The 15,395-nt window shown below is 43.9% G+C and overlaps 1 pseudogene; it reads left to right on the top strand.

Annotated features, from left to right (window-relative positions):
• The window catches only part of LOC106584084 (GDP-mannose 4,6 dehydratase-like), a 180,910-nt pseudogene extending 177,701 nt beyond the window's left edge, over positions 1-3,209 (top strand).
• Positions 3,210-15,395: the final 12,186 nt, after the last annotated feature.

Below are 15,395 nucleotides of genomic sequence, written 5' to 3'. Positions count from 1 at the left end.
TGGCACAGACGCTGTTTCATCCTTTCCTACACTGAAATTACCCTTGCCTAACGATCGCGTCTGAAGCTGGGCTTGCAGCACAGCTATCCTTGCCGTAAGGCGATCGTTCTCCTGTATATTATAAGTACAACGACTGCAATTAGAAGGCATCATGTTAATGTTACTTAGCTTTGGCTGTTTGAAGTCCTGACGAACCATGTCCAGATAAAACCTCCGGGGTGAAAAAGTTGAATGAAATAAGTTGAGTGAGGGAAAAAGTAAAAATATACGGTAATGAAAAAGTAAAAAACCGTCAGGTAGCAAAGTAAGATCGGCAACAAAACGCACAGCAGCGTAAACAAGTCTGCAAGTTGTGACCGGAAACAGGAAACTTATTAAGCTAGATAACATTAGCTAGCTAGGCTAATTAAGACTGCAGTGCATGTACTTTCTCATCCTACAGTTACAAATAACAACAACTCCATTCAGAATATTAAGTAGCAGCCGACATGTTCGCTCTATCCATCTCCTTTAACTTTTAATTCGGTACTTTTAATTCCATCCTCCGTTGATTAGATAACTCCTAACTTTTCCACACACGGAGGCTCTATAATTGTAGCCTATTGCCGCTTTGATCACTTATGATTGGCCAACAACAAGTTACACGTGCCAGGCTCCACTCTCGTGAAAAGCAAGAGCAGTAGCATCAATTATCAAATGTATCTCTCCCTCTCGACTGCAGCTTTCACATTTGGATCTATACGGGCCCTTCTGGATAAATCAGTTAAAATTACACATACCCGAGACCCGTGAGAATCATGTCAGATCCGACCCAAACCCGTGACATTTAGAATTCTGGATCCGGACCCACTTGGGTACTGGATCGGGTCTCGGGGATTCGGGTACAAGTGGATCTGTGAAGACCTCTGACACACACACATACACTCACACGCACACATAGTCTCGCATCTGGAATTCAGCTCTAAGCATCAGGAATTAAAGGAATCTTGCTGCTCTTAAGGAGGTGTGGGTGTGGGTGTGTATGTATGTGGGTTATGCATGCATTGCGTGTGTGTACGTGTGTGTTCCTCCCTGGTGAGGTGGTGTAATCAGAGACGAGGTGTTAGGGGTAAACTTTTCTGACCTTTTGGCTCACGTTCACCATAAATATTATGGAATTATCTGTAGACACTCTCCTCTCTCTGACTGCATCCCAGATGGCACCCTATTCCTTTTATAGAGCATTACTTTTGACAAGGGCCCATAAGGCTTTGGTCAAAAGAAGTGCACTATATGGGGAATAGAGTGCCATTTGTGACATGCACTCTGGCTTTTTAATATAGTGCATCTCAGACCCAGGATGATCAGCTTTCACTGCTTTCAAGGGGATATAGGCTAATAATCGTGCTATTCTCTGCTCTGTATGGGCCAGGCTTGGAATATAGAGTTTGAACACTAAAACAAGTCAAGATTAGTGATGGTTGATTTTGCTGTTTTTGTCACTGTAGAGCAACATAATCTCAGAAAGTAGGTCTCTCTATTCTGTGCATTTGAAAGTGAACACGATATGGATGTGTGTGTTTGTGACAATAAGAAAAAAAACACTATTCAGGCATGTGCATGTGTTTATGAAAAGTGAGAACACTGTGAATTTGTGTGCGTTTGAAAGATAAAATACTATGACAGTGTGTGTGCCAGCATAAAAAGCCTCTGGGAGCTCTCTCTCCTCCTTTCCCACGGTACGTGTCCCATGAGCCTTTGCGGTGACGTCAGGACAGTGGTTTGGGTGGTGTGGTCCCCCCCTTCTGAGGTCACAGGTTCACTTCCTGTCTGTCAGGAACAGGAACATGTTGGTTCTACTCCAATCTGTGTGACCAATGAAGTGACTGTCTGTCTGTCTGTGTCTATCAGTGTTTTAACCCCCCCCCCCTCGGGGCTGATGCTTCAGGAGGAAGAGCCAGAGGACTTGGCTGGCCATAGCGACAGGGAACGTCCATAGTGTCAGGGAGTTAGTGGAGAAGTCCAATGGGCAAAACCATTGTGCAAGTATACACACACATGCATGCACGCAGACACGCACATGCAAGCACAAACAGAAAAACACACACGACACATACCCGCATCTGTGAGTCAGAGAAGTACCCAGTCAGATGTACACACCTGTGAATGTTCACATCATGTTGTGGTAGAGGCAGATCAGTCAGACAGAGAGGTGTGTGACATGTTTTGTCTGCTACAGACCTTACAGCAACAAACGACCCACCGGAAGGGAAGAGGGAGCGATAAAAAGAGATAGAGGGGAAAGAAGAGGTGGACACCAGGACAGATGTAGTTTATGGGAGTTGCCCTTGTCACTCAACTAACTGATAACATCTCTCTCTCTCTCTCTCTCTCTCTCTCTCCCTATATGTCTGTCAATTCAATTCAACGGGCTGTATTGGAATGGGAAACTTATGTTTAATAAACAAAAGTGAAATAAGCAATCAGAAAAGAACAGTAAACATTACACTCACATACATTTCAAATGTTATATTATGGAAATGTACAGTGTTGTAAGAATGTGCAGATAGCTGAAGTACTACAGGGAAAATAAATAAATATGGGTTGTATTTACAATGTTGCTTGTGCTTTACTGGTTGCCCTTTTCTTGTGGCAACAGGTCACAAATATGTCTCTCTTTCTTTCTCTCCATTCCTCCCACCATATCTGTCTCTCTCTCTCTCTCTCTCTCTCTTTCTCTTTCTCTCTCTCTCTCTCTCCAGGTGGGAGGGGAAGGATGAGAACGAGGTTGGTCGTTGCCAGTCAACAGGGGTGGTGCACATTCATATATTTTTATGTACATATTGTTATTCATTCCTTTACACTTGTGTGTATAAAGTAGTTGTTGTGAAATTGTTAGGTTAGATGACTTGTTAGATATTACTGCACGGTCGGAACTAGAAGCACAGCATTTCGCTACACTCGCATTAACATCTGCTAACCATGTGAATGTGACAAATAAGATTTGATTTGATTTGAATGTGGACCCCAAGTACTACCGTCCTACTGAAGTGGTGAGTCAACTGTGTGTGTGTGTGTGTGTGTGTGTGTGTGTGTGTGTGTGTGTGTGTGTGTGTGTGTGTGTGCGCGCGTGTGCGTGTGCGTGTGCGCGTTTTTGATGTTGGGGAAGTCTGAAATGCTGTTGACCTAACCTGGCTGTCGATCATAACACACTTTATGCCCCACAGTGACACATGAACTTGGAGATATGTCAGCCGCACTGTGATGCATCAACATAGACACTGGCGCTGTCAGACTCACAAACGCACACACACACACACCTGTCTCTCTGTATTGTGCACGTAAGGTTGCCCACACATACACTCTTGGGTTGCTGACAAAGCTGTGGGCAGATGCACACTATCACAAACAAATTGAAGAGTGATAAGATACAGACAAATACCTGAGAATCTCCTCACCTGAGAAACTGTGCCTTTTTCTTTCCACTTATCAGAGATTAGTCTAATCAGATTTCTCATGAACAGAAACATCCAACATAAATAAACAATGCACGCCACTTAAAAACCATCTCCCTGACAACCATTAATATCAAACCTTAACCATTACACGAGTTGAGTACGAAAATAAACCCCAGGTGAACGCCTACACAATGTACTCTACAGTAACGAGTGGTTGTCTGAGTTCAACCTTAAAGGGGTACTTTGGGATTTTCGCAATGAGGCCCTTTATCTATCTCCCTAGAGTCAGATGATCTCGTGGATACCTTTTCTTTTTGTCTCTGTGTCCAGTATGAAGGAAGTTAGAGGTAGTTTTGTGAGCCAATGCTTACTAGTGTTAGGGCAATGACTGGAAGTCTATGGGTATTTACTAGCATGCTAGCAGGTACCTATAGACTTCCAGTCATTGCGCCAACGCTAGTTAGCATTTGCGCTAGCGCTAGTTAGCAACTTCCTTGAAACTGCGAGTAGAGACATAAAAATCGTATCCACGAGTTCATCTGACTCTGGAGAAGTAGATAAAGGACCTCGATGCCAAAATCCAGAAGTATCCCTTTAACCAACCCCTGGGACTAGCTGGGACTTGTACTGCAACTACCACAGCCCAGAGAAAACAATAGCTCTATCACCTGAATGAGGCTACAGTTTATGGTTTAGGCAGTTCGACTGAGCCTCAACAAGACCTGTACACCACAGCCAAACAAAAAAACGAAGACACTCTCCTGTTCCACACAGTGACTTATAACCTCGACAAAACCACACCACTTTCCGGTTTTACATTGCTCTATCAGCACATATCAAGGGCTACAGTACACTCCCCTACTAACCACAGTTACCACACCATCTTCAATTTCACACAAATCCGTCAATGAGTGAAAATCAATGCCCAAGCTAGTACCTATTCTGCCAAAAAAACTGATTCTGACTAAGCTCCACCCCCCCCCCACCCCTCCCCACGCACACACCACCTCTTAAACACAGCACACCTGCACAAGTTATCCCTCTCTTCCCCCCCCACCCCCCCCCCCCACCCTCACCCCCTCTCCTATCCACAACAAATCTGCATGTATCAGTCACCCTCGATAACACTCACCAGACCAGACCGGAGCACACCTGCACAAGCCCTCTGCCCTCCCCCCAGCCTGCTCCCTCCCTTTGTGCGTGCTCCCCCCTATCACTCTCAGCCCAGTCTGTCCTCCCACCTCTCCTTCCCTCCCTCCCATCTCCCGAGGGGCTATAGGGAGATAAATGAGCTCATGTCAGACACACACACACTGACAGGGCTAATGACGAATTACACACACATTAGCACACAGCCTGGGGACATACACTCACATACAGTACATGCATTACAGACATACAGACAGTAGATAAGTTACACATAAATTAGCTGTGCTAGTGACTTTGCTATTATGCAAAGAACCATCCTATATATGAAGGTATTCATCTAAAGAGACACTTTTTCAATAATACTCTTGTTCGACTGATTAATTGTATCCTGGCTTTTGAAACATGCTCACACACGCACAGAGATCCAGACAATAACAGGTACTTCCAGTTGAGCAGGGGAACAATGCTAAGCCGTAGGAGCAGTGACACACATACTTCCTGTCTTAGGGGTCAGGGATCAGAGGTTAAATGCTCCTCATTCTCTCTTCTTTCTTTAAAAAGGAACTCTCATATCCTGCCTGTCTTCACCTGGAGTGACTCAGTGGAGAGAGAGAGAGAGAGAGAGAGAGAGAGAGAGAGAGAGAGAGATAGACTCTTTCTCCTCACCCCCAGTGATCCTGTGTCCAAATACTTTCTCTACCCAGTTCAACCAGTCTGTTTTACAACCATGCATGTATATCTGACAAAACGTCCTGCTCCTATTTATATCTCGAGTCTATAAGAGGGAGGACAGTGGTTCTCTCAGGTTTCTACTTTCTCTCCCCAGCCTATAAGACAGATTGCCCCATCCTCAGGTGTGTGTGGAGGTCCATCCCATCCATCAGTCTGCAGAGATTCCTCTATAATCCTGCAGCATCACTCAGCTGGGTCTTAGTCCTAAACCTCTAGGGCCATCTCACAGATCAGAGGGTCCTGGAGTTAAAACACTACCCTAATCCTGTCCCAAACACCCTTGGATAACCCTACACCCCATCAGGGGAAGCCCCGGTCCCCCTGGACTTTACCCCTGTGTCAGATTGCTGACAGAGGGACCCCCCCCCCCCCCCAAACCTTACTCTGTTCTTAAACAATACACCTCGCACCTGGAAACAGAGATTATCCACTACTTTGATACATGTTACTCTGTCTCTTTCTGTCTCTGCCTCCCTCCCTCCCTCAACACAGTTAATGTGACAGACTCTGAGACGGCTCTTCACTCAACACAGAAAGACCTGCAGCAAACTGACCAATTAAAGTGAGAGCAAATCTAACTCACAGTATACGCTCATACACCTAAACCATACAGTGTCGCATGCCTAAGTTTGAGTTCTCTTTCAGCACCTATTGATGGGATATACATTGAAAAGCAGCACAACGACAGAGAGGGAGAGCTGGACCTACAGATGTCTACTGGCCGTGTTATGACTGATAACTGTATGGTCTCTCAAACAATCACCGGTAATCAGATAGATAGAAAGAAAACGCTGATATTACATGTAAATCAGAGTACTTTTAACGTCAGGTAATAGGTGTTAGAAGAATGACAACCTAAGTTGACAAGGTAATGTATTAAAGGGAATCAGACTATGAGCACGATAAACAACAGCCCATACTGTTCTCTCTCCCTGCATGTCTCTGTCTGTAACACTTTCAAATAAGCTTTATAAGCACGAAAAGTCCCAGTAGTTCCCAAGTGAATGAGCTCCTGAGCCACATTGGCGGACAAACTGTGTCTCCTCAATTTGTCTTCAAGTTGAAGATCATGGTGATCAACCAGTTGGTGGTCATTTGAATCACAAAAGACCCCTAGAAGGAGTGAAACAAACTCACACACCCCATCAGACAGCTGACAGCACAGCTGTACTGTTCGTTGTAAACGGAGGTGTCTTAGCCATTTGCCTCCTCTTAAGAACAATGCTAAAGTGAGACAGGCCAGGTTAGGTCATCAGCATTTCACGCTTCCCCAACATCAAAAACACATGCACGCACACACACACCACACACACACACACACACACACACACACACACACACACACACACACACACACACACACACACACACACACACACACACACACACACTCGCACTCGCACGCACACAAACACACTTTATTTATGTTGGATGTTATTGTTCATGATAAATCTGATTAGACTAATCTCTGATAAGTGGAAAGAAAAAGGCACAGATTCTCAGGTATTTGTCTGTATCTTTTCACTCTTCAGTTTGCTTGTGATAGTGTGCATCTGCCCACAGCTTTGTCAGCAACCCAAGAGTGTGTGTGCTCCATCTCCGGCCTCTAGATCACCAGGCTGCTCGTTGTGGCGCACATCTGTCACCATCATTACGCGCACCTGCGTGTCATCAGACTCACCTGGACTCCATCACTTCCCTGATTACCTTCCTATATATGTAACTCCCTTTGGATCCTTCCCCAGGCGTTATTGTTTCTGTTTCATGTCTGTGTGCTGTTAGTGTTTCCTGTTTTGTATTACGTTCCGTTTATTTTATTAAAACACTCGCTCCCTGAACTTGCTTCCCGACTTTCAGCGCACATCGTTACAGAATTACGCCTCACCTAAGGGAAACATCAGGGAGCGTTTTTATTCTTTTTTTTTTATTCGGTGGGAATGATGTCGGGTCCGGGAGCCGCTACAGGCTTCCCTGCCTCAGCCGGCTCGTCGGGCTTTCATGCCTTCACCGGCTCGCCAGGCTCCCCTGCTTCCACCGGTTTGTCAGTCTCTCATGCCTCAGCCAGATCGCCATACTTCCCTGCCTCAGCCGGTCTGTCAGGTTCCCGCGCATCAGCAGTGGTGACCGGTTTGCTCCTGATCCCCGGGATTACCTTCCCTATATATGTCACTCCCTTCAGTTCCTTCCCCCAGGCGTCATTGTTCTGTTTCAGTTTCATGTCTGTGTGCTGTTAGTGTTTCTTGTTTTGTATTATGTTCCGTTTTATTTTATTAAAACACTCACTCCCTGAACGTTACAGTGTGGGTAACCTTACGTGCACAATACAGAGAGAGAGAGGTGTGCGTTTGTGAGTCTGACAGCGCCAGTGTCTATGTTGACGCATCACAGTGCGGCTGACATATCTCCAAGTTCACGTGTCACTGTGGGGCAAAAATTGTGTTGTGATTGAAAGCTCCTCTCTGTGGTTTGTCTCAGTGCCCTCGGGCAGAGAGGTGAGGAGGAGGGGTGGGCTCAGTGATACATTGAAATTCGTCCCTTCCCTCTGTGTATTTTTCTTCATCTAATTTGTCTTCTATACCTGTAGGTCTTTCTCTCTGTGTGTCTTTTTATTTCTCCCCCTCTTTCTATTAGCTATTTTTATCGCTATCTGATTATTTCTCACTTCTCCTCCATTCCGTATCTTTTTGTCTCTGTCTCATTTTTTTTACCTCCACTTCTGTCTGTCTTGCTCGCCCCTCTCTGCTGGTGTCTCTATGTCTGTCGGAGTGATATGCTGCAACAGTCAGGTAGACAGGGAGACTGTGGTTAGTTGAGCATGGAGGAATTCCCTTCCAGGCTGGATTATATTTGTGGTTGAGTTGCATAGAAGCAACCCTCCTCAACCTCCCTACACACCCACCAACGGGTGAAGGTGAGGTTGGTAGTAAACATGTGAGGTACAACAGGTGAAGCCCTTATACCTTCTATTCAGCCCCTTGTTCAGCCTCTTTATAAGGCCATGTGAGGTCATCTGTGTGTGTGTGTGTGTGTGTGTGTGTGTGTGTGTGTGTGTGTGTGTGTGTGTGTGTGTGTGTGTGTGTGTGTGTGTGTGTGTGTGTGTGTGAGAGAGAGGGAGGCAGGCACAGAGAGTGAGAGAGAGAGAGAGAGAGAGAGAGAGGCAGGCACAGAGTGTGAGAAAGAGAGAGAGAGAGAGAGGCAGGCACAGAGAGTGTGTGAGAGAGAGAGGCAGGCGCAGAGAGTGAGAGAAAGAGAGAGGCAGGCACAGAGAGAGAGGAAGAGAGAGAAAAGAAGAAAAAGACACAGTAACATACAGTATAATTAGTGTTTAATTGTGGATGACATTCTTTCATGGAAACATAATTAGTCTCTATTTCTCATGCCCTTTCAAAAGGAGGGGTTTGACGCCGGCCACAAAAGCTAAAGTGATTAACAGCATATCTATCTATATCTGTGTCTAAGAGCATCACCTTTTGTGTCACTGGATTTGATCAACGACACAGTGACTGGTGAGATGATAAAAGTGCAGTTCCACCAACCCTGGAACTCCCTGCCTGTCCATGTTAGAACCTCACAATCCATACACATATTCACATCCACACTAAAGACACACCTCTTCACGCAGGCTTACCCAGATTATCTGTTCTTAGCTTATCCTCTGTCTAGTTCACTTCCTTGGCTAGTCTGTCATCATGTTTAGTGGTTGTATTGCTTTTTATCCTGCTGATTTTCTTCTGCATGTAAAGTGACTTTGGGTGTTGTGAAAAGCACGTACATGAAAATGGATTATTATAATATTAAACAATATCAAATAGCAAGAAGAGTTCCAAGTTCTAGGAAGAAGCCAGAAGTGTATTCCTCAGATTGTTGGGGGTTGAAACCTGTTTTGTGATTTCACTGATCTGATGCCGTCCTCGGGGTTAACACAGATACAAACAGGAGGTTATTCTTCTCTGTTGTCATTTGATTGATAGGTCTGAATTGGGCCCACAGCAGAGCCAGATACTAACGTTTTCCCACCATGAGTAATATGGAAGGGAAAGTTACAGTTCATCCAAGTCACGTACACACATTCCCTCCAACACAACACACCCACACATTATAGGACACACAGCCACTTCACTAGGTAGTCTTTGGCTTAGGTGAATATCAGGTCATTTCTAAGGTAGCTTGAAAACCAGTGCCATTGACCTCCCTATGTGTATACTTAATGCAAGACTTAGAATAATTAGAATCATTCTACAGAAATAATGAACCAACCTATTTGAAAGAGGTCACCACAGTGCAGTGACCAATTAGTAACACAAAAGTTTATTATAAACTGGGTGGTTCGAACCCTGAATGCTGATTGGCTGACAGCCGTGGTATATTAGACCGTATACCGCTGGTATGCCAAAACATGTATGTTTACCACTCTAATTAGGTTGGTAACCAGTTTATAATAGCAATAAATCATCTCGAGGGTTTGTGATATATAGCCAATATACAACGGCTAAGGGCTGTATCCAGGCACTCCGCGTTGCGTCGTGCTTAGAACAGCCCTTAGCCGTGGTATGTTGGCCATATACCACACCCCCTCGGGCCTTATTGCTTAATTATAACACACTACTGACACATTATAAATAACACCAGTGTTTCCCCTAGAATCATTTAGCAGTGGCGCACTGACACTGCTAAATCGTTGCCGCCAAGTCCCCAGAAATTCTAAAAATAATAATAATTATTATTATTTTAAACAAAACATTCTCCCGGGACGCACTTTTCAGATCAGCGTGACAAGTTACAACAAGTTACATGTCTTCCCCAGATTCTCATCAGATCGTCCGAGAAAACTCCAAAGTAACTAGCTAGATAGCTTGTAATCCTGGAAGTGTAGCCAACCCTAGTACTAGATGTATGCGATAATTGTTAGCTAAAATACGGTAGTAACGCTAAATCATTTTGGGGATTAATATACAATAGAGTGGTGATGTCACTGAGATCAAAATATCAAAGAAAGATAACATAATAACACTTTTCATGCATTTTTGGAGTTGACAGAATAAGAGGTAACTTATTCAAAAAGTGACCTTCTCAGTCGTTCATCATGCCCTGCTACCTCTGCCACCACCGCTGAAAAAAACAGAAGCCAAACACTGGACACTGACCCATTATAATCTACTGTAGACACAACAGCATGACAATGCAATGAGACAGGAGTGATAAGAGAGCAGGGTTTAGAATAGATCTGTGTCTCTCCTCGCTTTTGCATGGACAGCGAGATAAAACTGCAAGGAAGGATAAACTACGCACAGATAAACAGATACGGAGAGAGAGAGAGAGAGAGAAAGAGAGAAAGGGAGAGAAAGAGAGAGCTTCAAAGAAAGAAAGAAACACAGGTGTGTTTTGCACAATGTGAGAACATGACCATGGCTTAACTGGAATATTTGGGTTCACAAACATACCTGTGAGACAGTTTTAAATAAAGCATACCTGTGGATGCAGACTGTTGATACGAGTACAGATTTCCTAAGTTGGAATCCTCCCCTTTAACTAATGCACGTCATTAAAAATAACTCCATCAACATGCCACACCTCAACAAACTTCTATCTGAGCAGTGTGCGTGTGTGTGAGTCAGGGATATGACATGGAGGGGGATCTACAAGTGTTACCGTCTTCCTGCTTCCGGGATGTCTGTCATTTCGGCGGTGAGACATGCGTAAGACGCTCCTCAGAAACACACACGTCACTACATTGTTTATTAAAGCATCCTGATTTAGAAGAGCGAGAGACAGTGACACAAACGCCATAGCTGTAGTGAGGGGAGTAAAATAAAGAGTGGTGGGGTTTTGGTAACCTTTCTGAGGGCTGGCTGGGAAACCCCAACCACCCCATGTGGTAATTTACATTTACATTTTACATTTTAGTCATTTAGCAGACGTTCTTATCCAGAGCGACTTACAGTAGTGAATGCATACATTTCATTTCATGCATTTCTTTATTTTTTTGTACTGCTGACTGACTGGCTGTAGTTCATATCTAGTATGACAGAGTGAAAAATAAACATCTGACAGATCACATACTGTAGCTCAGTCAACCAGCTGGATCTCTGCCCAGAAAGATACCTTACAGCGCCTGGGTTAGGTGGGTTTAATGAGCGTGACCAGGGAAAACTCTGAGCCCTAGGCCCTCTGGGCCCTATAATTTAGGTGGTCTATGTGAGGAGTAAACTGTGCTAGTACAACACAACTCTGATGAGCCAAACCAAAAATTAGGAACACCTGCTCTTTCCGTGACGTAGACTGACCAGGTGAATCCAGGTGAAAGCTATGATCCCTTGTTGACATCACTTGTTAAATCCACTTCAATCCATGTAGACGAAGGGGAGGAGACAGGTTAAAGAAGGATTTTTAAGCCTTGAGACGATTGAGACATGGACTGTGTATGTGTACCGTTCGGAGGGTGAATGGCAAGACAAGATATTTAAGTGCCTTTGAAATTTCAGGTTTTAATGTCACATGCACAAGTACAGTGAAATGCCTTTCGTGCGAACTTAAAACCCAACAATACAATAATCAATAATCAACGTAATGCTAGAAAAAAAACGCACGTGAGTAATAAGAAGAAATATGAAGAACACAATAAGTAAGTAAATAAGTAAGTAAGCATAGTATATACAGAGTCAGCTCCAATACCATAGTTACATGTGAAGGGATACTGGAGTGATGGAGGTAGATATGTACTAGGCAACATATATAAGGTAAACAGAGTAGCAGCAGCTTGTATTTGAGTGGATGTGCATGTTTGTAGAGTCAGTATCAATGTATGTTCATATTATGTGTGACTGAGCAGATGATGGAGTGAATTTGTGTGAGTGTGTGGTGCCCTGTCAGTGTGCATAGAGACAGTAAGGTCTACAGACAATAAAAGGTCAATAACGATAACTCACATAGTCCGTGTAGCTATTTTGTTAGCTATTTATCAGTCTTATTGCTTAGGGATTGAAGCTGTTCAAGAGCCTGTCGGTGCCAGACTTGATGCACCGGTACCGCTTGCCGTGCGGAAGCAGAGAGAATAGTCTATGGCTTGGGTGGTTGGAGTCTTTAACGGGGGATAGTTGTAGGTATGGTAGTAGGTGCCAGGCACACCGGTTTGAGTGTGTCGAGAACTGCAACGCTGCTGGGTTTTTCATCCTCAACAGGTTCCCATGCGTATCAAGAATGGTCCACCACACAAAGGACATCCAGCAAACATGACATGTCTGTGGGAAGCATTGGAGTCAACATGGGTCTGCATCCCTGTGGAACGCGTTCGACACCTTGTAGACACCATGTCCTGACAAATTGAGGCTGTTCTGAGGGCAAAGGGGTGTGCAACTCAAAACTTTGGAAGGTGTTCTTATTGTTTTGTACAGTTAGTGTATGTCTACTGCATGGATCCAAATATGGCTCTGGTTTCTGTCTGTATGTGTGGGTCAGAGCTGGGAGGGCCTGGTGTTGGTTTTCATATGCCTCCACTCTGGCGGTCCGGACCTCATAAACCAGGTCCCAGAGTCCTTGTAGTCCTGTCTGTTCCTGGCTCTATGAACCTTGTTGGATCTGTGTCCACATTGGGGGAGGGAGAAGGATGAGTTGTGCTCTGATTGGGTGAGGGTCAGGACTCACTCTTTGGGTTTTTTAGCGGAACTGCTTCTTCAGGGGTTTCAGCATCACAACTGGGACCCTGCAAAACCCACCATAACCCAACGTATGACCCCCACCTCTCTCCATCTACTACACCGAAACCCTTATGTACACACAAATCATTCAAATCAAGACGGAAAATATTTACACAAGAAGCAACCTAATATCACACAGTCAAACTCTCAGTCATTTAGTGAGTTCACCATTCTGCCATTCTCACTGTTAAACATCGCACAGTGTTCAACACAACGGCTCTTTATGTCATCATTTGATCTGATCAGTCAACGGCAATTTTTTCTTAGCACTTCGCCCTCACGGTCAGTATTGAACCTGTCCCGCTATACTCTACATACCAACCGACCCCCTTCCCAAAAAATATTAATTTTAGATTTCCAGCTGGAATTGTTCCAAGAGAAACAGTGTCATATTAACATTCCAGAAGATTCTTGATGCAAACGACAAGAACAGCAGGTAAACCACTCAGCCTCAGCGTGAGTATATGAATGTGTGGGTTTGAATATGAGCACACACATTTATGGTGTGTAGTAATCATTCCTTGTGCTCCAAAGAACCTTGAGAAAAGAAAACCTCCACAGTGTGCCTGCTTGTTGCGTAATATCTGGTGCTTGACGAAGCTTGAATTATGGTCGTTATTTCAAAGTTTCCGAGTATTAGGATGGAATTCCGTTTCCTCTCCAGACATTTTACAGAGAGACCATTCAGCTGATCTGCACTCCAAATGGCACCCTATTCGTGCTATAGTGAACTACTTTTGACCAGGGCCCGTAGTGCTCTGTTCAAAACTATATATGGAATAGGATGCCATTTGACTTGCAGCTAACACTCCTCTGGAGCAGGAAAGGACAGTCGGTCTGAATAACAACTACTCTTACCACAACACCACCTCTGATTTAAAACTGCTTCATTTAATGGCCTATGGTTTGCGTAATAACTTGTTAACGTGTTGCTCCAAAAGAAAAGTGATCTACAGTATAAAAAAAAAGTATTTAGACTTTTGTAGACCAGAGTTTTATGTGCCGATTCATGTATTGAGTTATGCTAAGAACTATTACTCTCAATGCATTGCAAAGGTTTTGAGATGACAATTACTTACGGACATGGTTATTATTTAGACTTAGAATATAATAGAATAGTTTAGCGCACTTCACAGCTGGCTGGTCTTGACAGGTAGAGGTTTAGAGAGCCAGTCATTGTTGGAGTCTGAGTCTGGTTCAGTCAGTGCTGTGGTGAGAGCCCCAGGTAGCCGTGGGGATGCCAGGGGGTTGGGTAGGACGTGAGGCCAGGTGGGATGCGTCGTCTGTGGTTTGAGCCAGTGCAGCGGAGACCTCCACCTGAACCATGGAGACCTCCACCTGAACCATGGAAGACTGGAGTGAAAAGTGCTGAGGCTGCACTCTGTAAACCCCTTTAACAGGGTGGTATTTTATTTCCATCTTACCTAGCTGTTAAAAAGAGAATAGGTTATGGCAGCCTGTTTGTCAGTTTATTGTTGAAGCTTTATGGTTTTTAAAACCTTTCAGCTAATAAAAGTGAAAGGAAAATGGAATACCTAGTCAGTTGCACAACAGAATACATTCAACCGAAATGTGTCTTCCTCGTTTAACCCATCCCATTAAAATATGACTCCATAAGGATGTCGTACCTGGCCTTAATAGGTCAAAATTGATTATTTTGATTATGGCAGGTCAATTATTCTCAAAACAATCAATTTATAGTCAATTGTGCCATTATTTACTTTGACGAAACTGGTCCTTTGAAAAATACTTTATCTTGGTATTTTGGCTCATGTTATTGGTGTTATTGGTTGCTATGCAGTATAAGGTAGAGATTATGGATTCCTCACTATGACTCCTCAGATGTTTTGTAACAGGACAAAGTGATAAGAAGGGACACGAGAGGTTTCTAAGGATTGTCAGCGGCTGTGTCCCACATGGCACCCTATTCCATATGTAGTGCACTACTTTCCGCCCTGGTAAAAAGTAGTGCACTATATAGGGCAGGGATGGGACCAATAAAAAATAAATAAATAAAACATGTTGTTTTTTATTATTATTGGGAACTCAGTCTGGGTCTCAACTTACAGCTAAGAGTTAGAATAATAGAGGTGTACTCAAAGTGCAATTTCGAAATTTGGTTGTGCATCAGGAGTTACTTAATTAGCCCATGTCAGTAAAAATACATTTGATTGGTAAGTTAGTCTAGCGGCCAGCTAAACTTGTAGTAAGCATGGTCAAATTACCAACCAGGGTGGGGCCCATTGATCATCAGTTATCATTTTAAAAACTGCAAACATTTTCCTCCACCCTATGGCAAAATGTGTCAAATTGATGGAAACTAGCTGTAAAACTGCACATATTTCTCTCCACCCCATGGCAAAATGTGTAGAATTGCACTAAA

This window comes from Salmo salar, chromosome ssa23 (assembly GCF_905237065.1).
Source record: "Salmo salar chromosome ssa23, Ssal_v3.1, whole genome shotgun sequence".
Lineage (NCBI taxonomy): Eukaryota > Metazoa > Chordata > Actinopteri > Salmoniformes > Salmonidae > Salmo > Salmo salar.
This window is presented reverse-complemented; position numbering and strand designations above follow the sequence as displayed.